Below are 22,321 nucleotides of genomic sequence, written 5' to 3' on the forward strand. Positions count from 1 at the left end.
GTGGGAGGCGATTCGCGCTTTTCAGCCTCGTGCTTTTCAGTCTGTTACAGCATGACGAATGTGCTATCTCCATTATGAGCGCTAGTTTTACCAGACAGAGCGCTTCCGTCTCATACATGATTCAGAGCTTGCGTGGAATTTTGTGCTTCGGAATTGTCCACACACAATGGAAATTTACGAGAATGGATTTTGTTGTCAGGAAAATTTGAGAATCAGCACTCAAATTTTTGTTGTCGGAAATTCCGACAACAAATGTCCGATGGGGCCTACACATGGTCGGGATTTCCGACCAAAAGCTCCCATCGAACATTTGTTGTTGGAAATTCCGAGCGTGTGTACGCGGCATTAAACTTTTTTTTCTGGCACCTCAGAATGTGTGAGATTTGACACCGGGACCAGAATTCCTGAGCACCACCAAAAAAGCATACTGCACTCTTGCTTGGAGCAGTACTACAAGGTCTGACAGGTCACATTTAGAAGCATTGCTGATGACAGCATTAGGCCATAGACTACAGAATACAAAGGGTCATTATATAGCTAGGAATGCCACCTGCTACTACCTTGTAACTAAGGTATGCTTTTGGTTAAATGTACAGCTATCCTTTAATGTTGGAAAATATCAAATATTCAGCTGAAATACATAAATGGAATCCATTTTACCTGTCAAAGAATTGCTCGACAGAAGAGCCATAATGGTGACCTGGCTATTTATTTCTTGAGCAATTAAACATATGTAAACCCCTAAACAAAAATTATTGTTGCAGCTTACCAGTCTTTTATTGAGGTGACTGCATTAGTTTCTTTCCTAGGCTTTTGTTGCTTTTACTCAGTGATCCTTCTCACTCACTCTACTGTGTCTATGGAGGGAGTCATGGTTGCCACCCATGCTGGACTTCAATCATGTCTTCCTCACCTCATATGTATGAGTGGGGGATTAAACATTTACAGAGGGGAAATAACATTGTTTGTGCTTTATGTTTACTTGACAGGGACACTGCATTTCTGCCAAGACTAATAGGTGTTTTCTCTACTAGCTCAAAATATGTCATTAGCCTGAAAAATTAAAACCGACACTGCATCTAAGTATTGGTAAACTGCAATAAAATGTTGGTTCCTGGGTTTATAGATCCTTTTATAAATATAGTTATGTTACCTCCCTGCCACCCGGCTGTGCTGGAACAGAAGAGTAATTATCTTATCCCTTTTTTTCCTCATCATGCCCCTTATCAGAATATTTGCATGCACTACACCAGACCAGACACTAGCTAGTGCTGCCCCTTCCATCTGTCAGCATATAGTGCTACTGTAAAGAGGATTACAAGGGTCTGATACCATGTCAAATTCAGGCACTTTCACTGGTTACACTTAATACAAATTATAAGTGCAATGGTGCATTATTTGGTAAAATTGTAATATTTAAAATAAATATTTAAAATAATTTCAATCCATATTGTGATACCTCTATTGCTTTAGAGTGGAAATGGGGGATAAAGATTAAGAAAGACTTGAGGATTCATTTTAACTAAATGATTGGGTCAGTAGCAAGAGTCCATTTTACGTTGCGTGCAGAAGGGTGAAGTTATTAGAATAAGATGTAATGAGTTTTCTCTGCTTCTCTGATTTTTTGCTGACTCTACTAATCTACCTTGTGTATAAATGAAACATTGAATGTAAATGGTAGATTGACATATTGGAATTTGTGAACATCGTATTCCTATACAGTATATTTTATGCCTGCAATAACCATAGCCATAAAAATGTCTAGATCATCTAAACTGAATACCTAAGTTCTGTAAATTTTTCATGGTCTTTCCTAATGCAAGCAAAAAGAGGGATATTATTCAAAATTTCTTAATATGTTCATATGTTCATCCTTTAATGAACATGACTTAAAAATGATTCCAGATTTCAGTTATGTAAACTGTTTACATTTCTCCAATTTGGTATAACAGTAAAATGTGCAGTGATCCACACTTGCTAATTAGATTGATCTTTTTCTTGGTCTGACTATGGTCTGACTAAGATTTGTATAGACTACTTACCATTTTTTTCATTGCACTTGGAAATAGCCAGAATATTGTTGTAATGTTTTACAATATTACTTTTTATCGTCTTCACTTGATTTTCAACATGCTGTATTAATTCATAAAAATGCAGCACACAGTCATATAACTGAAAGCAAAATTTGTATTACTGAAATAAATTAAAACATGCATTAAAAACAACAAAGAAAAATGTTTTGTGTTGTTTAAAGGAGCCTATTTTACAATAATGATCTTGTGTTTTTTCTGGGTAGATCATAGACTAGCATCATCGATACTAGTGATGAGCCAAACACCTAAGTTTGGATGTCAAATTTGTACCTTAATGAAATCAATCGAAACCCAATGTTGGAAACCTATAATGTAATTTTCTTGGCTATTAGAAAAGGGATTGTCAAACAAAGGCCATGGCAAGTAGATAGTGCCCTAGGGGACATGTACCAAAGCAAACTTTTTCTAAAAAAAATGTGCTTTGGTGGGGAGGAGTATTTTTTTTTTTAAATGCTTAAAGGGCAACGTTAGAACTGCAGAATTCCTATAACATGCTTGGGGGATGCCTCTTGTATGCCTGTAAAGTGATCTGTGTAATGTATACAACCAACTACATTAAAACTGGCATTTAGACTAGGTTCACATCAAAGCCAGGGGTCAAGTCCTGGGGAAAAAAGTGTGGGAACTCCCACCCAAGATCCACTCCCCCACCAAAAAAAAATAAAAAATGATACGCTAATATGCATAATTACCAAAGCGTATGTTTTTTTTTTTTTAGGCAAGTTCTTTCTAAATCCCGCGATAACTCGCAGCAGACCTCCACAATGTCTCCTGGGAACAATGACAAAAGCTCCCAGGAGACATTGCGGCATCGAGGAAGTGATGGAATACCCGCACACTACCCGATGAATCCATATACAGGAAGCAGCTAGTAACATAAAGGATTACTAAGGTTCGCCTGCCCCTGACAGTGAGTCAAGCTGGGCATCGCCGCTTAGTGAAGGATTGGCTCGGCTGCTCTAGTCCTGCAAAGGGAACTGCGTTCCTGCTGTAAAAAAAGTGCAGGAACTCCGTTCCCACGCGTTCCCGCAGGACTTGAGCCCTGATCAAAGCGATTTGTCATGTGATTTGAGAGATCAAATCGCATGACAAGTTGCAGCCTATTGGTGGCAATGGCGCTGTTCCAATCGGTGCAACACCGATTTTGCGGTGCCGCACCCATTTACAAAAGTAGTTCATGTACTACTTTTGCAGATTTCAGGCGCGATTTCAATTGACATCTGTTTGAAGCCTTAGAAGGATTAGGTATGGATGTGTCATGGGGGTACCTCATGGAAAAAAAAAAGAGAAAAGCATGCTGCCCCAATATCCATAGTAGACCCTTATCTGAGCATGCAGGGGAAAATAAGCATGCAACCCCACATGAATTATACCAGGCCACATGCCCTCAAAAAAACCCTGTTCAACACAACCATGGCCCAGTGTTTGTGGGGGTCTTTGGGCAGGGGACTTATCAGAGCCAGAAAGCCCCCTTTAAAATAACAGGACACCCAAATATCTGCCCTCTCCCCACATAAATGAGTAAGGGGTTAATAATACCCCTACTTATTCACACAAAAAAAGATGTAAAGTTAATAAACACACTAATACAAATTTGGGGGGGTGACTTGCCACTGGGTGGGCAGAGCCTCACGGGGAACTAAGAGGTTAGAGCCCCATCAGGTCTGACTGGCTGTTGATTGACAGCACACAACAGTTGGCGGGATCAAAAGCTGCTTTTGGACTGAATAGTGGCTATGGATCTGCCTTATGCCATGTGCTTTAAATCAACAGCAAGACAGACCTGATGGGAAACTGGTCTCTCAGTTCCGCATCAGGCTTCTCCCACCCCAGTCTAATTTTTCTTATCTCCTGTATGCTACGCAGACGCAGCGCAGAGAGAGAAGCATTGAATTCACAAAGCCAATGCTCCCAAAACTGCGCTGGGTTTCCAAGGCGTAAGTCGGCGTAAGTGGAAGTGGGCGTGAGCCATGCTAATGAGGCGTGACCCCATGCAAATGATGGGCTGAGCGCCAGACAGATACGTATCATCAACTGCGCATGCGCCGGGACGTTGACGCATCGTTCTGTGCATGCTCAGAACCACGTCGGAACAACTGCCTAAGATACGCCAGATCACTGCCTACTGCGTGAACGTAACCTACGCCCAGCCATATTCACGTCCAACGTAAACTACGTAAAATACGCAGGCTTGTGTTCCCTGGGGCAGACCTTTGTATGTCTGCTGCTGGGTTACACCTGCTTTATGGGGCTTAACTTTACGCCGGACGTACAACTTACACGCACATCACGTAGCCTGCGTCGGGCGCACGTACGATCGTGAATCGGCGTATCTTCATCATTTGCATATTTGAATAGAAAATCAATGGGAGCGCCACATGCATCCAGCGTAGATATGCGCCCACTCTACGCTGGCGTAGGCAAGTTACGTCGGTGGAATGAAGCCTGTTTTTAGGCGTATCTTAGTTTTGTGGGCCCGGCGCACAGATACGACGGCGCATATTTGCACTTACGCGGCGTATCTCAAGATACGTAGGCGCAAGTGCTTTGTGAATCCGGGCCTATGACTTCAGTGCAGCCACTGACAGATTAATGTACATGTCTCTGACACTTTCAATGCTGGGCCTCAATGGAATTCTATGACCCCCTTTATGGATTCCCCAGATTGTTCTGTAACTTGTTAAATTAATGCATTATTGAATATTTATAGTGTAGGTGTCTCCTATGTTTTAGATTAGGTTCACAGCTCCTGTCAAACATGGTAATGATTAGCAGCGATGCATTGGGCGTCATTTACTAAAGGCACTTGGAAGTGCATTGCAAGTGCATATGGAAGTGCAGTCACTGTAGATCTGAGGGGGACATGCAAGGACAATAAAAAACAGCATATTTGCCTGCACATGATTGGATGATAGAAATCAGAAGAGCTTCCCCTCATTTCAGATCTTCTCCTCAGATCTACAGCGACTGCACTTTCACGTGTACTAGCAACGCACTTCCAAGTGCATTTGCAGTGCACTTGTAATGCACAGTAGATTTGCTTTTAGTAAATCAACTCCATTATATCATTGCTATAATGATACTAAGGGCTTTTATTGACATAGGCCTCGTACACACGGCCGAGGAACTCGACGTGCCAAACACATCGAGTTCCTCGGCCAGTTCAGCCCTGAAGCCGCCGAGGACCTCGGCGGGACGAGAGCTCCCATAGAACAACGAGGAAATAGAGAACATGTTCTCTATTTCCTCGCCGAGGTCCTCGTCGGCTTCCTCGGCCGAAAGTGTACACACGACCAGTTTCCTCGGCAGAATTCAGCCAGAAACTCGGTCGGAAGCTGAATTCTGCCGAAGAAAACTGGTCGTGTGTACGGGGCCACACAAATACAGCATGCTTTCAGGTGCATTCAGCTTGCATTTGAAATGTGCCTGAACATGCAATTTATTTCATTCTGACCTCCTTCCTAGCTGCTTGGGACTCCTTTGAGATGCTTTTGATTTTCCACTGACTTGTATGTGGAAACAAGTAGTTGTGACATAAACAAACTGTGCATATTAGCTCTAATATAGCATTGTTCATGCAAATTAGGTCTATGAACTAGGGGACAGTTTAATGATGTCATGGTGAAATGTACATAAAACATTTGACCTGTCTGTTCCTAGCAATTATGGCTGCAGTCCAAACACAAAAACAAATCTGGATTTTAGCAAGTTTGCCCCCTACTTCCCAAAATTTACCATGACCAGTTATCCAAACGAATATTTAGCCACACATGCTGTTGAAATCTTTCAACACAACACTTGCATACAGATAAACTGTTTCCACGTATTTATCCTGATTTCTTTTTTTTTTTTTACATAATGGATCACTTTAATTGAAAGCGTCATATTAGTATATGTTATTATTCCAAAAAATATATATATTTGTGATTTGGGGAATACAGGAGATGGAAAACGCTTATTTCTGTTCTATTCAGCGCATTGTGGTGCTAAAAAAAAGAGTTTTTACTGATAATGCCTCTGTATATGCCTTTTTTCTTTTCTTTTATTTGTTACTATGAAAATCAGTAATAACACGCTTTTTATCATGTTGTATGTTATGAATAATTTGTTTGCTACAGCTGTGTATATGTTGTATATGGATACTGAGGTATAGATATGTTCTACAACTTGAGTTTAGGTCAAGAGGACAGGAATGTATAAAGCAATTAAACAGCTGTACTATCAAGAAAAATGCTCCAAAGCGCAAATGTATGAATTTGAAATACAAGGCTGTGTCTCCTTCAGCAGAGACTGGTGGATACCAGATAAGAAAGCGTATTTATCAAATTAGCTATTTCTTTTCATACAAGTATTTCACGCTATGTCAAATCCAGAATTCAACAATTAATTCTCATTGCAATGCCAGACAGGCTACAAGGAATGATTATCTCATTAATGATGAGCGTTTCAGTTCCTTTTAAACTGTATAATAAAATGTATAACTGCTACCTCAGAACAAAAAAAGAGTCTATAATACCCAAGCACCAGCTAAAATCTTTTCTTTAATTTACTGTAATTTTTAAAGTTTTAACGTTTTTTAGTCATTATGGGAATAAAAATATATTTCAGGAACATTCAACTGTAGATAACTAGTCTTTGAGTGCTTAATAATTTCAATTTGTTTTGAGTTCATCCAGTTTAACCTTCTACGTTTATACAATCAGGCCCCATACACACGACCGAGTTTCTCGGCAGAATTCAGCCAGAAACTCGATCGGTCGTGTGTACACTTTTGGCCGAGGAAACCGACGAGGAACTCGTCGAGCCAAATAGAGAACATGTTCTCTATTTCCTCATTAGTCAATGGGAAAACTTGGCTCGCCGAGATCCTCGGCGGCTTCACAAGAAACTCGACGAGCAAAATTATGTGTTTTGCTCGTCGAGTTTCTCGGACGTGTGTACGGGGCCTCAGGTTGGTAAATCTGAAATGGGAATGCAAAGCTTCCATGTACCTCTCTATGTCTTCCAGAGCATCTGAAACCTCCAAAACCAAAGGTGTTCTGGCTGGTTTGTTTACCCTGCCTCTCTGATTGACTATTGACTTTTCATATTGATGGGCAGGCTTAGTAGCCAATAGCAATGCAAGAGGGCAGAAGGAGGGTAATGTTTCATCCTCCAAGTTGGTATTTGCCTATTGAAAAGGTACCTGAAGCCAATAACAGATAACTACAAGGATCACAAGCACTAAAGGCTACTTCCTTAGCATTGCTTTTGCATATTTCAAATGTTATTGATGTTGATAGTTATTTTAAAGCAGAACTCCATCATTTTTTTTATTTTGAATGAATGGGATAAGCATTGATTCCCCTTATCCAAGCTGCCACCATGCATGACTCCAGCAGGAAGATCCTCCACCACCTTTGACTCAGGCATAGCAGCATAGCAGACAGGGCTTTGACATAGGTTAAACTCTGAAGGCTGGGGATAGGGTTTTCTAAGTGAAAGAACTACTGTAAATATATTTATTTTTCACAAGAAATACTGTAAATATATTACAAGTAAAAAATAAAGATATAGAGGAGACATAGAAAGTAAAGTACATTCAAATTAAAACAAAACGTTGTCATGTGCTCGTAAACCTAGTAAACTGAGATTATGAAAAGTCTAATTTTCCCAGGACCAGGATCATTCCTCTATTTACACCAATGGCCACAAATGTAGGTTTAGATGGTTAGAGGGCAGTTGTAGAAAGTGTGTGGGTGTACTCCTCCAAAAAATGCCTGTAGTGGCCTACTACAGGCTGTACTGGATATTTGGATATATGTATCTGGTTCAGATTGGAATGGAGGTGATACTGGAACTACATGCACAGGAGTACAATATGGAGAGCAATCTCTACCTGACATCAGTGTTTGCAGATCATGTGCATTAGAGCTTGAATCTTAATTACCAACTTGGTACAGCATGCAAAGCACTGCCACACACTACACAGTATGTGGTGGTATATACCTTTCATAATTATTGCTGGTGGTAGTAAATTAATTTCAGCCAAAATTATTAGCCAACATTATTAGCATTATATTGAGAAATGTAATACCTCCATTTAAAAATAACTAATTACAGTATTTGTTACTTATTCTTTTTGTCCTTATTTTAAAATGAATTTAGCATGTGTATACTACTATTAAGTAATTTTTCTCAAGCTCCAACACCCAAGAAGTAAAATGGCCACACTTTGTGGTCGCTAACTCATCAATGTATGTTGTAAAAGAAAAAAGGATAACAATATGAACCTACTGTAGTAAACAGTTTCATACATTTCACATTAGACATTGTTTATCCAAGGCGTGAGCCAAGAAAGAAAGTGAAATAATACTTTATCTGGATCTGCTGATGCTGAACTAAAAAACTCTGCTGCCTTACATCAAGGGAAATACATGGAGAGTACTAATACAACAATTTTTTGACATAAAAACATCCATTTAAGCTAATGCAAATTGATGTCACAATAACAAATCAAAGTCAAGGTCATAAAATCACTGATATTTATCTCTAAATAAATACTGTTCTGCCTGGATAAAGAGATGTAACAAGTTTAGTTCTAGTTAAAAGCTTCTGATTATGTGTTGCTCGGTATGAGTTCAAAAGCTCAATTTTACTTTGGTTCTAATTACAATTGACAGTGATAATCCAGTATCTAAATTAGTATCCAGTATCTATATTACCAATAACGGGGGGGGGGGGAGTGGGGGGGCTTTTAAACATTTCACTTAAGGATTAATGTTTATTTGAATTTTAGATATATGACGTCTTTTTAAAGGTTAGCCTATATAATAGTAAGGGATTTTTATGTGTTTAAATATGTTTCAGATTATTGGTTGAACAACAAGAGTTAGCTTATAAAAATAGAATAATTGTTGTGGTAGTGCTGATATGGTACTGCACAGATAAACTGCAATCAAGCTAAAAAAAAATCTACATATTTTGGGGCAGATCCACGTACCTGCGCGTAAGAATCCGCCGGGCGCAGCATATCTAAGATACACTACGCCGCTGCAACTTATTTTTTTTTTCGAATCCTCAACGAATCCTCAACGAATTTGCGCCGTAAGTTACGGCGGCGTAGTGTATCTTTGGTGGCGTAAGGGCGCGGAATTCAAATGGATGTAATGGGGGCGTGACCCGACGTAAACGGCATTTTTTTTTAACTGCGCATGAGCCATCCGTGGGGGTATCCCAGTGCGCATGCTCGAAATTAACCCGGAAAAAGCCAATGCTTCCGACGGTGACGTCATTCTACTCAAATCCCTATTCGCAAATGACTTACGCAAACAACGTAAAAATTTCAAATTTCTTTGCGGGAACGACAGCCATACTTAACATTAAGTACGCCTCAGAACAGCAGCTTTAACTATACGCCGGAAAAAGCCGAACGAAAACGACGTAAAAAAATGCGCTGGCCGGACGTACGTTGGTGGATCGCCATAAATAGCTAATTTGCATACTCAACGCGGAATTCGACGGTAACGCCACCTAGCGGCCGCTGAAATATTGCACCATAAGATCCGACGGCGTACTAAGACGTATGCCTGCCGGATCCCTCCGAGATGCCGTTGTATCTTGTTTTGTAGATACAAAACAAAGATACGACGCAGGAATTTTCAAATTACCCCGGCGTATCAATAGATACGCCGGCGTAATCCTTTTGTGGATCTGCCCCTTTGTGTATTATGCATGTGTTCAAGCTATTAGTTAATTTTCTAATTTACCATCAGTATATACATATATATATATATATATATATATATATATATATTAGTGCTGTCAAGCGATTACAATTTTTAATCGCGATTAATCGCATTAATGTCATAGTTAACTCACGATTAATCGCGCGATTAAGGAGGTTCACCCTTTAAAACATTTTTTTTTTGTTTTCTTATTTATTTATTTATTTTTTATAATATTAAATTGTGTTTTTTTTTTTTTTACATTTTGATCACTTTTATTGCTGTCACAAGGAATGTAAACATCCCTTGTGACAGCAATAGGTGGTGACAGGTACTCTTTATGGAGGGATCGGGGGTCTAAAAGACCTCCGAGCCCTCCTTTGCACTTCAAAGTATTCAGATCGCCGAAAACAGCGATTCTGAATACTGTGTACTTTTTTAAATCCGGCGCCATTGGCAGCCGAGAAACCCGGAAGTGACGTCATGACGCCGCTTCCGTGGTTTCAATGCGGAGACTGAATCAAAGCCGCTTAAGGCTTAGTGTCAGTCTCCAACCTGGACACAGAAGGCGGCGGATCTAGGATCGGGTCTCCCGGTGGGACGGTAGGCCCGGTCAGAGCGGCGAAAGGCGGCGGGAGGGGGGGGATGTCCCCTCCCGGGGGGGGGATGTCCCCTCCCGCTCCTCCGGTATAACAACCGAGCGGCTTTTAGCTGCATCGGTTGTTATGTTTGGATAGCCGATCGCCCGCTCTAAACAACGGTACCGGGATGATGCCTGCGGCTGCAGGCATCATCCCGGTATAACCCCCGAACGCCGCCTCGTTAATCGCGCGATAAAAAAATTGACGGCGTTAACATGGGTTTGCGTTAACGCCGTTAATAGCGCGTTTAACTGACAGCAATAATATATATATATATATATATATATATATATATATATAGAAATATACATATATATAAAATTAGAGGGAAAAATAGTTGAAAGATTCTTACATTTTCGTAAATAGTTTGGGAATATAAAATTCCTGTTTGCAGAGGCTTGTAGACATATGTCAGAGTAAGGTTTATATTGCAGAGAGATTTTTTCTCTACTCTGCTTTTATTAGAGACAAAATTATTTTGGGCAATAGCATTTTAATCTGATGATGGAAGCCCAAGGTGGTCACCACCAAAAGGTACTGCAAAATAATTTTTTCTCACTGTTCCATATTAGAATTTATATATAGAACCAATTTTCAATACGTTGGGTATCATGTCTCATCTAGTAAATATTTTTTAATATAGATTTTTAATCAAGTTTCTTACCTGAAGATGCTGAAAGAAACTGCTGAAAGAATGTGTTGATATATTGGCACCAGCTATCACGCAGCTCATAAACCAATCATTCAAGGAGGGCATGGTGCCCACCTTGCTGAAACAAGGTACAATAAAACCAATTTAAAAAAAAAACACCCTCGACCCCAAAGATCCAAACAACCGTCGACCCATAACAGGCCTAAATGTCTTCTCCAAGGTAATGGAGAAAGAAGTTGTACAACAGCTGCAACATCATTTAGACACCCATAAATTACTCGATCCGTTTCAATCAGGTTTCCGTCCGGGTCACGGAACAGAAACAGCGCTGCTCAAAATATGGGATGACGCTCTAGAGGCCACAGACAAAGGAGAATCTTGTCTCCTGATACTGTTGGACCTAAGCGCGGCTTTTGGTGTAGACCATGGACTACTACTGACTCGGCTAGCTGAAGTAGCCAGAGTCGCGGAAGGTGATTTACCCTGGTTCTCCTCCTTCTTGGAAAACTGATCACAAATGGTGAAACTGGGGTCTTTCACTTCTGAAAAACGCACGGTATCATGCACGGTCCCTCAGGGATCCCCTTTGTCGCCCTTACTGTTCAATATCTATCTCCGCCCTCTCTTCGAAATCATCAGCAACCAGAAGTTACTTTACCACTCCTATGCAGATGACATACAACTGTTACATAGTTACATAGTTAGTCAGGTTGAAAAAAGACAGAAGTCCATCCAGTTCAACCCCAAAAAATAAACAAACAAAATAAAAAACACAGTAAAATCCTATACACCCACAGTTGATTCAGAGGAAGGCAACAAACCCCAGCAGAGCATGATACAATTTGCTACAGCAGGGGAAAAAATTCCTTCCTGATCCCCCGAGAGGCAATCGCATGTATTTCCGCATCTGCAACAAAAAGTATCATTCTCTTGGACTAGAGAAATGCCTTACTTTGATAGATACATGGATGACAAACAGTTATCTTAAACGTAACGGTTCGAAAACAGAACTTCTCCTGTTTCACGCCAACCGAAAAAATCACCCCGCGAAAACATGGACACCACCGCCCATTCTGGGTAAAACTATCACCCCTAGCACCAAAGTCAAAAGTCTCAGAGTCATTTTTGACACCAACATGACAATGGATGCACAAATAGGGTCAGTCGTCAGCGGATCGCACCATCTGCTGCGCCTACTACGCAGACTCACCCCCTTTATTCCGAAAGAAGACATTGCAGTCATGGTGGGAACAATCATTAATTCCAGACTTGACTATGCAAATGCCCTCTATCTCGGACTCCCCAAATACCAAATCACTCGTCTGCAAGTCGTTCAAAATACGGCCGCTCGATTAGTAACTGGCAAAAAAACATGGGAATCAATCTCACCTTCACTGAGATCCCTTCATTGGTTGCCAGTAAAAGACAGAATCACTTTCAATGCACTGTCTAATATATAAGTGTATTCAAGGAAACGCCCCCCAATATCTATGCGGAAAAATAAAGGCCCACAACCCCAATCGCATTCTGCGATCCACCAATCAAAACCTACTCCAGATACCCAAAGCCAGATACAAGTCCAAGGGAGATCGAAGATTTGCAGTCCAGGGACCTCGGCTGTGGAACGCTCTGCCAACCACCATCCGATTGGAGTTGGACCACTTGGCCTTCAGTAGAAAGATTAAAACCCATCTCTTCTAAGGTCAAAGGGTCTTTCCCAGGAATGAATACAGCGCCCAGAGGCGATTCAGTTCGCATTTGCTGCGCTATATAAGTTTTTCACTCACTCAAGATCCAGTAACAGTGTTTTCTGTTGTAGGCAAGCAATGCTAACACTGCCTCACAATAATAGCAGTATTTTCAGACTGTGGTGTGCACTCCTTCCTTCTGTTATTGCTGTTTGTAAGGTAATGGATGTTGTCAGCTTCAAGGTACTGTTGTAGATTCACTTAAAACAATTTGGCTTAGAAAACTTTATACACTAAGACCTGATACCAAACATATTGGCACACATACATTATTCAGCAATACCAAAATATCTAAACGTATTTCCAGATCCTACTATCTGGATTAAAGTTCTTGTTTTAACTGATACATAACTTTAAACATTGGGGCGATTTATAACAGAGAGTGGGTATCATTGCAGTGATTACACCACACTGTATCCACATTTTACATTTTATTCATAACATGCATGCTAAGGAATCGCGGTGTTCTTCAGATGATTCTCTGCATGTCATATTGTCATTTGAGCTGCTAAAGTCTGTTCAGAATACCAGTTCAAGGAGACAAAAAGTTTTATAAATGTGCTGAAGTATTTTTTAAGCAGAGGTTTGACTGTGGTTGGGCCATACTGTTGCTTTATAAATTGGCCCCATAAAGTTGTATTTATGACTTTCCTGTTTTACTTATCTGAAAACTTATTTTTTATTCTATTCTGTGTATTATTTATGTTTTAAACCTGGAAACAGTCATAAATATTAACCATGGGTCTAAGAAATGCTTCTGGCACTGTATTTATTGCTGCAACATTTTCTGCTTATTTTATGGAATCTAGCCATTTTAGTGCTAGGAGATTTGGGAAAGCGTCTATCATTTTTTAGCCGCAGGATATTGTTAAGGGTCCCAGAATGGTTTTAAGCATGGATTCATAGTAAACTTCTTGAGGATGAAGGGCTGTCCCTCTAGCACTAAAAACTAGGAAGTTCATGACACAATTTTAGCTAGGATAGTTAACCCTACAGCAGTTTTGGCATATGAAGGATGCCAGCAATAATAATCAAAGCTAAAATCAAAATTTTTAAGCTATTTGGGTGTAATATATGCAACCATTTAATGTATTTTAAAGGAAATTCTCTGAACAGTTTATGTAAATGATTTGTGTTTGTATACGGTATGTATCTACTATGGATATGTTTTTCAAGACCGTTGAAGTCATTATTAAATATTACAATTATATGCGTGTCATTTCAGATACTGATGCACAATGTCATTTGCCAGAGTTGATATTATGCACTTTATTTACTAAAATATGGAGAGGGGAGTAGTGGTCCTTTATTCTATATTTTAAAGCAGTGTTTCAGCCATGCAAAACAATTTAAAAGCCAGCAGCTACACATACTGCAGCTGCTGGCTTTTAATTATAGGACACTTACCTGTCCTGGAGTCCAGCGATATCAGCACCCACAGCTGATGTTTCCATCCTGGGTACCATTGCGGGTATGGGAACCCAGCAGTGTAGCCTTTCGGCTTCATGCCGGGAACCCTACTGCGCATGCGCGAGGCCCAGCTCCTCTCTCCTATTAGCCCGGCGGCCGGGGGAGGAGGAGGGAGCCCCGCGGTGACATCACAGCTCCATGGCAGGGACTCCCAGAAGTGGTAAAGGATACCTGTCAAAGACAGGTATCCTGTCCCCCCTCCCCCCGAAAGGTGCCAATTGTGGCACTGGAGGGGGGAGGAATAATATGAGCGGAAGTTCCACTTTTGGGTGGAACTCCGCTTTGACTGTCCCTGAACATGAATGGATGTTTGAAGATACTTTAGGTCCCTTTATTTCACTTCTAATTGCCTTCCTTCATACTTTTGTAAATCACAAGTATGACTCAAGAATGATATTATTTGAAAAAATACAAAATCTTTGCTTCCCAGAATAAAGATAATGTTAAACTAGTAATTAATTCACAATGTCTGAAATTAAAATCATTCATTGTGTATTTTAATGTTGTTTAGTATAGCATACCCCTAAAAGATCGCTAATCCTGTCCCATAGCAGTGTGGATATGTATTACACTCTCTTGGTTTTCATTAAGGTATATCTAAACATAAGAACAACAATATTATATATCTCAGGTAACCATTTCTTAGCTGTCTTTTCTGCATTCGTTTTTGTTTTTCAGGCTCCTTAAAGTGACACTAAATTATATCCATATGTCCTCAAATATTCCATACGTTTTCACTACCTAATGGCCCTGTAATCTATTTTTTATGACATAATTTATTACTGTGTTTTTCTCCCTCTATGTAACATCCTTATGAGCACAAGAGCCTCTCCTTTTCTCCCTCACTTCAATTTGTTTGAAACAAGCAGTGCACATTAGTTGCAGTCACATGCACTGCTCTATGTGCACTTAAAATCCCAACTACCCCATCACAAGGCTCCCCTCATCACTCACCAGACCAACAGCTGCTGGCTCCAAAATGTGGTCCTCAATCCATTCTCATTAAAGGCAGAGAAACAAGAATGGAGCTGTTCAACTTCAAAGAGTCCAAAGTAAATTTATTGGTATCATCTGATACAGAGAAAATCCACCTGTTCCGTTACACATTTGATTCCACCAGGAGCTTAGACATACAGTGCCTATAGAATCCCTATAGACCATAATTCATAGTCCCTAGTTTATCTTGGGAGTGAGCAAGAGTGGGTGGCAATGCTCCTACATATAGGGAAACCATGTAGAATAAATGTAGCCACCTTTTAACTCTAAGTCAGAACACATCAGCAAAAAGAAAAGTTAATGTCACTTTAATTTTACCTAGTGATCAGCCAATAACACTTTGTAGGGTGACAAGGCTCACCCTCCATAATATATCTCTATGGAGAAGTGACAGTATCACCTTTGGTTACAGAACACCTCATGTGTTCCTTTTTTCCATTACGTGGATGAGGTGTTCTGTTGCATACAGAGGTGATGTGGGTAGAAATGGTAACATTACTTGGTATATCAATACAGCAGAGGTGGAGAGCATGGGAATTTACAAGTTTACAGTTTTTTTGTCAAGTTCAACATGTATTCAGGTGTACTTAGAACATTCTAAAGATACATACCACTAAGAAACATGTATACATTGGAGAGATGTACGGAATATACAGTACAGACCAAAAGTTTGGACACACCTTCTCATTCAAAGAGTTTTCTTTATTTTCATGACTATGAAAATTGTAGATTCACACTGAAGGCATCAAAACTATGAATTAACACATGTGGAATTATACATAACAAAAAAGTGTGAAACAACTGAAAATATATTTCATATTCTAGGTTCTTCAAAGTAGCCACCTTTTGCTTTGATTACTGCTTGGCACACTCTTGGCATTCTCTCGATGAGCAACACCCCATCACTCTCCTTCTTGGTCAAATAGCCCTTACACAGCCTGGAGGTGTGTTTGGGGTCAATGACCTGTTGAAAAATCCATTCTGGTTCAGTATGCCTTCAATTTTGAATAAATCCCCAACAGTGTCACCAGCAAAGCACCCCCTCACACCATCACACCTCCTCCTCCATGCTTCACGGTGGGAACTCTATGTCCAACCCATCACCTTTTCTGCGTCGCACAAAGACACGGGGGTTGGAACCAAAGATCTCAAGTTTGGATTCATCAGACCAAAGCACAGATTTCCACTGGTCTAATGTCCATTCCTTGTGTTCTTTAGCCCAAACAAGTCTCTTCTGCTTGTTGCCTTTCTTTAGCAGTGGTTTCCTAGCAGATATTCTACCATGAAGGCCTGATTCACACAGTCTCCTCTTAACAGTTCTAGAGATGTGTCTGCTGCAAAAGGTGGCTACTTTGAAGAACCTAGAATATGAAATATATTTTCAGTTGTTTCACACTTTTTTGCTATGTATAATTCCACATGTGTTAATTCATAGTTTTGATGCCTTCAGTGTGAATCTACAATTTTCATAGTCATGAAAATAAAGAAAACTATTTGAATGAGAAGGTGTGTCCAAACTTTTGGTCTGTACTATATATATGTATTTTGCTTTACTCTTATACTTTTACCCTACACTTTAACTAAAGTGAACTGAAGTGGCTTGACCCATGGCTCCGAATCTTTTCTTCTATTTTACGGGGAATCCCTCCCCCTCTCCCCCCCCAGGATTCCCCTTCCAGTCCAGAGCCTGGCAATGATTCTAACTTACACCAGGTAGAGCCCTTTCTGGCACAAATTATGTTTGCTAAACAGAACTGTAAAGCTGCCCTCAATACACAGATCAAAACCATCCATATTGACTTATCTTTATTAAAGCAAGATGTGCAAAACCTGCGTGAAAGAACGGGAGTGGCTGAGAAACGTATTAGCTCTATAGAGGACACTCTGCACCCTTTATCTGCATACGACTACAGATTTAATGGCGGCCCTCCTTAAGGTTAAATTAGATGACCTGGAAAACTGTTTCTGCAGGAACAATCTTTGTTTTGTGGGTTTCCCATGAATGTTTGGAGGGGTTCTGCCTAGAAGCGTTCCTTTGCTCCTGGCTGAGGGATACCTTGGGGGTTGAGGCATTTTCATCCTCTCTTTTTATCGAATGTGCACACCATACTCACCCACATCCTCCCCACTTGGGAGCTCCTCCACACTCCCTAATTGCTTGGATCCTTAACTTCCAAGACTAGGGCACTATATTTTGCCTTGCCAGGAAAGATGCCCCACTCTGCTACAATGGCAATACTATCTCCATCTACCCTGACTTCTCCCCTGAAGTCCAACGCCAGCGCACTTCTTTTGCGGCTGTAAAAGATTACCTGTGCACTTAGGGTCTGCAGTATGCTATACTCTTCCCTGCTAAGTTGCAAATCATTCACAATGGCAAAGCTCACTTCTACACTAATCCAAAAGACACCATGGCTTGGCTAGATGATCACCTCATCGTTATGGGCCACTACTGCATTGAGTCTGAGAATGGGCTCTGCGCCTCATACCCGTCACAGAATCAGACTGGACTGAGCTTAGTGATACTTAAAATGCTTCTGCTATCTCATCCAAAGACTGCATTATTAAACTTAAGATATTCCATCATTCCCATCTTACACCTACTAGATTACAAATGGGTTTATCTCCATCAGTGTGTTTCCGAGGTTGTGGCCAGGCAGCTGATTTTCTGCATTGTTTCTGGACCTGCCTTGTGGTTCATGATTTTTCGGTGGCCATAACTTATTTTTATTTCCTCCATGCTGGGTCTGTCTAATATAATGAACCCAAAAAACTGCCTCTTGGGCATTTATGGTGACCTGTCAATTCCATCCCATGCCACAAGACTGTTTGCATCCTATATTTTTAATAAATATATATATATATATATATATATATATATATATATATATATATATATATATATATATATATTTGTTTTTCTTTGTGCTATGTACTGTGTAGTCGTTTTTTTTATCTTGGGTTTTTTTTTGTATCTATGTCTTCCAAAAAACTCAATAAACATATCTAAAAAAAAAAAAAGTAAACTAAAGTGCACCTATGCTTTCTTCAAACATCCAGGTGGAGGTTTTCTTGCAAAAAAACTGGATGCATGAATCGAACATAAAAGGACAATTCATATTATTAAATCTCTTTGGGCCAGGATCGCAGCATGCACATTAATTTATTTAGCAGTATAAACCCTGGTTCACATTGATGCTACTTTGAAATTGTGCTACTTCACTTGAAGTAGCGCAATTTCAAAGTAGCAAGGTCAGAACAATTTCAGGTGCTACTTGATAGATATCTGTGTGGCTTCATGCACAGATGTCTATTGAAATCGCACCTGAAATCGGCAAAAGTAGTGCAGGAACTACTTTTGCAAATCGGCAATTGCCTCCAATAGGCTGCTATTTGTCATGCGATTTGATCTCTCAAATTGCATGACAAATTGTTCCAATGTGAACCTAGGATTAACCTCAGCAGGTAAAGTGATGCTAGAATACCACCTACAGTTTTTGTTTCAAAAACAATTATGGGACAACATGTTGGCAGATTATATGTTAGTTAGAGAACATCAAAGAACAAGTACAGTGAATTTTATGTAAAAAAGTGGACTCTTGGGCCTTTATGTAACATCGTCTTTAATCCAAGAAAATAAATCAATATGGCTACAAAGTAATTATAGCCTCAAAGGCAGTAGTCCGTTTGCTTAAATAAAATTATTAACATGTTCTAAACAGAAATGATTTGTGATCAGTGTGAACTAACTGGTTTTATATTGTCAAAATTCATCTTTATAGTATAAGTAATAGGTGGAAGAATATCATTTAACATTGGGAACTTCCTTTTCTCCACTTCTGGTTAAAAAATTTGAAAGATAGCACAAAACACAGCTGGGTTATTTTGCTAAAATAATATTTACATAGCATAGAAAATAAGGTGAAGATTAACCTTCAATCATCTAATTGTGTGAAGGAAAAAGATTCTATTTTTTTAATTTTCCATATTCCCTAAATAAATATTTTCTTCAGCACATCAGACCCAGTAATTGTATTCTACCTATGACAGCTAAAATGAAAAAGTAATAAGAACTTTTTTTTTTTTTTTTTTAACAAACTGTTTGATGAATAAATTTCATGCACCATCTGTTGATTTAATATTACCAAACTTAAGAATATTTTTGTGCTTCATTCATTATAAACATGCATTCATTATTTGACAGATGGCCATTGCTTTAATAACGGAAGTCATGTGACCCGTGGGCTTCCCTTTGTCATCCTATGCCTGAGAATATATGAAGGGGGCTGGGAAGGCAAAGGGACGTTCAACTGTCATTACTGACATCTAACTCAACCATCATTCCATCATTAGCCATCTCAAAGTACGTCTACCTGATGCTTATAAATAGATAAATATCCGTAAAATGTTTAATTCTGCAAAGTTTAGGATGTATTATAATTAGTAAATTATGAAAAAAAAGTGTCTGGACTTATTCACTTCTGCAATGTTTTGAATTATTTCCTGATACTGTCATAAATGTTTACAGATATTTTTGAAGTATGATAATTTTGGCATCAGACTTATATCTCATTATACTAGTTCATTAAACTAATGCATAATACATTGTTTCCTTTATAATTTGCAACTTGTAGTGGACATTTTCATATGAGCAGAGGTAATTTGTAAAGTTGTAATTCTAAGGCAGTAAACAGAATTAAGTGCCTTATATTTTTTTACACTAAAAGACACATGAACATGTATAACAACACAAACCTAGAAAAGATCATAACCTATCCTTTCAAGTTCTGCCAGAACAGAAATTGCAGCAGTCAAAGGAGAAGTACAAATCCCTGGCACACACATATTTACAATTAACATCTATTTAAAACCCCTTTTGGACTCAAGATGATTTATAAAAACTGATCATGACTTGATCATCCAAATGAAATTAATTGATTATCCAAATTAAACAAGGAAGCCAAATGATGAAAACAGGAAGGAGAAGCATGCAGCAAATGTCCTCTAGATCTCCTGTCTACAGATACAATTTTATGTTTGATGATGAAATGTAACTGATGCCTATAAGTTAGAGTGTCCAATTTACACCTGTATTCTCTGACCAATCACAATGCACATAAGATTCAGTAAATGCATATAAGATCTAGTAAAGTGGTTGTCGTTTATCAAAGTGTATTAAACAAAGCAAATAAATGCTAGGTATTTTGGGAACATATTTATTATTTGATGTAGACGTCTGACTGGGATTCCATAAATAACAAATGTAACATTAACCACTTTAGCCCTGGATCATTTTGCTGGTCAATAACTGGGCCACTTTTTGCGATTCGGCACTGCGTTGCTTTAACTGACAATTGCGTAGACCCCCAAACAAAAGTGATATCCTTTTTTTCCCACAAATCTTTCTTTTGGTGGTATTTGATCATCTCTGCGGTTTAATTTTTTTGCGCTATAAACAAAAATCGAGCGACAATTTTGAAAAAAAATCAATATTTTTTACTTTTTGCTATAATAAATATCTCCAATATATATAAAAAAAAAATTATTTTCTTCAGTTTAGGTCGATACTTATTTTTCTACATATTTTTGGTAAAAAAATCACAATAAGTGTTTATTGATCGGTTTGTACAAAAATTATAGCGTCTACAAAATAGGGGATAGTTTTATGGCATTTTTATTAATAATTGTTTTTTACTGGTAATGGTGGTGATCAGCGATTTTTATCTTGACTCTGACATTATGGCGGACTCATCGGACACTGTTGACACATTTTTGGGACCACTGTCATTTTTACACTGTCATTTTTAAAGTGATCAGTGCTATAAAAATTCACTGATTACTGTGAAAATTACACTGGCATTGAAGGGGTTGACCACTAAGTGGTGCTGAAGGGGTTAAGTGTGCCTAGGGACTAGGGATGAGCTTCGAGTCAAACTCATGTTCGACTCGAACATTGCCTGTTCGCCTGTTCGGCGAACAACGAACAATTTAGGGTGTTCGCGGCAAATTCGAAAAGCCGCTGAACACCCTGTTAAAGTCTATGGGAGAAATCTAAAGTGCTAATTTTAAAGGCTAATATGCAATTTATTGTCCTAAAAAGTGTTTGGGGACCTGGGTCCTGTCCCAGGGGACATGTATAAATGCAAAAAAAGTTTTAAAAACTGCTGTTTTTTCGGGAGCAGTGATTTTAATAATGCTAAAAGTGAAACAATAAAAGTGAAATATTCCTTTAAATTTCATACCTAGGGGGGGTGTAAAGTTAGCATGTGAAATAGCGCATGTTTCCCATACTTAGAACTGTCTCTCCACAAAGTGTAATTTCTGAAAGAAAAAAAAGACATTTAAAACTGACTTGCGGCTATAATGAATTGTCGGCTTTGGCAATTCAGAGCAAATTCATTCATTAAAAAAAAAAAATAGCGTGGGGGTCCCCCCAAATTCAATTACCAGGCCCTTCAGGTCTGGAATGGATATTAAGGGGAACCCCGCGCCAATTAAAAAAAAATGACATGGGGTTCCCCCAAATATCCATTCCAGACCCTTCAGGTCTGGTGTGGATTTTAAGGGGAACTCCACCCCAAATTTTAAAAAAAATGGCGTGGAGTTCCCCCAAAAATCCACACCAGACCCCTTATCCGAGCACGTTAACCTGGCTGTCCGCAGAAAAGAGGGGGGGGACAGTGTGCGCCCCCCCTCTCCTGAACCGTACCAGGCCACATGCCCTCAACATGGGGAGGATCCTGCCCCCCCTAATGGGGTACATTGTACCCCTACCATTTCACGAAGGAAGTGTAAATAGTTGGAAAAAACACACACACACACCGTCGAAAAAAGTCCCTTTTTTTTCTTTCAGAAATTACACTTTGTGCAGAGACAGTTCTAAGTATGGGAAACATGCGCTATTTCACATGCTAACTTTACACCCCCCCCCCCAGGTACGAAATTTAAAGGAATATTTCACTTTCATTGTTTCACTTTTTTTTGCATTGACACATGTCCCCTGGGACAGGACCCA

General features: G+C 39.4%; 1 protein-coding gene across 2 annotated transcripts in view; it reads left to right on the forward strand.

The window, feature by feature from the left end:
• Positions 1-22,321, forward strand: part of TRPM3 (transient receptor potential cation channel subfamily M member 3) — a 247,270-nt gene that overhangs the window by 50,199 nt on the left and 174,750 nt on the right. The window lies entirely within an intron of this gene.

Source organism: Rana temporaria, chromosome 1, assembly GCF_905171775.1.
Source record: "Rana temporaria chromosome 1, aRanTem1.1, whole genome shotgun sequence".
In the NCBI taxonomy this organism is placed as follows: Eukaryota; Metazoa; Chordata; class Amphibia; order Anura; family Ranidae; genus Rana; species Rana temporaria.